Here is a 1,165-nt window from a genome sequence, read left to right as displayed (position 1 = left end):
ATGTACATATTTTCGCTTTCAAATTTCTCATAAATATAGAAAACTCGATTTATGATATAATAAAGAATCTGTGCGATGAATATCAGAATCGAAATGTTAAATTTATTATAATGTAGGATGGAATAGAAATGGAACTTTAAACGATGGTGCGTAAGTCATTAGAAGTGATAAATAATTCACGAAATCCACTATGATACATAGGAGCGAAAGGAAATTGCATTCTGCATATTACAATTACAGAAAATTACCTGACGTAATATCAAGAGTGAAAACTAACCGGAAAGAGATGCTAGGCATTGCCGCCATCGTGAGATGGAGTTACTAGAAGCTTCCCCTTGCGGTGATAAACGGGAAGGATCGAAAGCACCGGCCTCAGGCACTCTCTTGCGAACCTGGGAAACAGATACCTTTGTTAAGAATAGAAATAATAATTCTTTTCTAATTAGACAGTGTATTCAAGCTTTTGAGCGAATATAAATTCCAAACCACGGAAAAGATATTAATAAGTATTTAGGTATTGATATCTTTTCAAAGGAATTAAAAAATTTTCTTTTTCCTGTCTTAATAGAAATACAATTTATGGTATTTCTATCAATAGCGTTAGAATATGCCTGATATTTGATGTTATTATAGATAGAAGACGTACTTGAGTTTTTCACTGACGTTTGCTAAAGGTCATTTGTGTTTTTGACAACTTTCTTCTAAAATCATATCCTTTGATTGTCCTCCAGATCAGTGATAATTTGAAAAGTTTTTATGTGTTTCTTAAATATCTTTTGTAATTATTGTAAAATATGTCGTATAGATAATACCAAAGAACCGTTTGAACCTTCGAATATCATTCGATATTTATAAGACGTGACAGATTTAAGCTTCAAACTTTATGTTTTGGTGGGTCGTAGCCGTTTAACTCAGGGCGTAAGATTCAAAATTTTAAATGATCACGATCGATTAAGATACAAGGTTCAAGACTTAAGACTATTGTGACTTTTAAATATCGAATCATATTCGAAGGTTCTTTGGTATTATCGACACGATATGTTAATACATTTCATTATTTGCCAAAATTTTAAATTTACACGTAGGAATTAAAACTTTAAAGCTTTGGTAATACTTGCAAGTTCTACAAATCTTGAAGAAGCTTTGATACAATTGTAGATTCGAA

Source organism: Bombus pyrosoma, linkage group LG14, assembly GCF_014825855.1.
Source record: "Bombus pyrosoma isolate SC7728 linkage group LG14, ASM1482585v1, whole genome shotgun sequence".
In the NCBI taxonomy this organism is placed as follows: Eukaryota; Metazoa; Arthropoda; class Insecta; order Hymenoptera; family Apidae; genus Bombus; species Bombus pyrosoma.
The sequence above is the reverse complement of the archived record's forward strand: the minus strand, read 5'-3'. Positions refer to the sequence as shown.